This window comes from Triticum dicoccoides, unplaced genomic scaffold (genome assembly GCF_002162155.2).
Source record: "Triticum dicoccoides isolate Atlit2015 ecotype Zavitan unplaced genomic scaffold, WEW_v2.0 scaffold190466, whole genome shotgun sequence".
Lineage (NCBI taxonomy): Eukaryota > Viridiplantae > Streptophyta > Magnoliopsida > Poales > Poaceae > Triticum > Triticum dicoccoides.
Genome location: NW_021230042.1, coordinates 1 through 846, shown reverse-complemented (window position 1 = coordinate 846; position 846 = coordinate 1). Strand labels below are relative to the sequence as shown.

Below are 846 nucleotides of genomic sequence, written 5' to 3'. Positions count from 1 at the left end.
GCAAAAAAAATACGGATGTTTCTTCGTCACGTGTTATGTTTGTTGGCGTAAGGATGGGGATGATCTCCATGCTCTAGTTGTGTGACCATAATCTACAAGCATCATTTGCAGGCGGTTCAGCATGATAGCATTGCATCACCTAGAATAGGATTAGTGTTGCATCATTTCAGAAGACCCTGCCCCTTTAAGCCGAAAAGTAGAGATGAACAAGTCATCACCGAACAAATGCACCTCTAGGAACTGAAACTGAGGAGGCCACCCTCATACACGACGTGGTTGTTGGTTCAGACTTTAGAGTGACGGGTCCGGTACATGCGTGCACCGCATGCACCTACGCGCTGGTCGGGGGATAAACTTGTGAACCTTACCCTAGTGTTTACATGGTATTAAATAATTTTAAAAACAAAACAGCTGGAGTAGCTCAGTTGGTTAGAGCGTGTGGCTGTTAACCACAAGGTCGGAGGTTCGAGCCCTCCTTCTAGCGATTTTATTAGTATTTTTTAAAATTTCTGGCAACCAATATCACATATGCATCAAATTTTGCCCCAAAAAATAAAAACAATAATTTATATCTTTTTTGTTTCTTCTTACCTCTTGGTGACCAGCATCATATATGTGTACACAATTTTGTCACAACTGGATATAAATGTTAGTGAAATTGGTCTCTATGATTTGACCTCATTAGACTATGCGGAACTTCGGTTCCAACAGAATCACCGCCGGGGATTTCTTTACTGATATGGTTGCCGAGCACTGGAATATTTCCTTTTCTTTTGATAGGATCATATGCATCCAGCGTTTTGGTTATCACTCTAAATTTCGAGATTTACCAAGGTTACCGCATAT

The 846-nt window shown here is 41.1% G+C and overlaps 1 non-coding gene across 1 annotated transcript; it reads left to right on the top strand.

The window, feature by feature from the left end:
- The first annotated feature begins 410 nt into the window (after positions 1–410).
- Positions 411–484, top strand: TRNAN-GUU. Its single transcript has one exon. It is a non-coding gene; the product is annotated as a tRNA-Asn (tRNA).
- Positions 485–846: the final 362 nt, after the last annotated feature.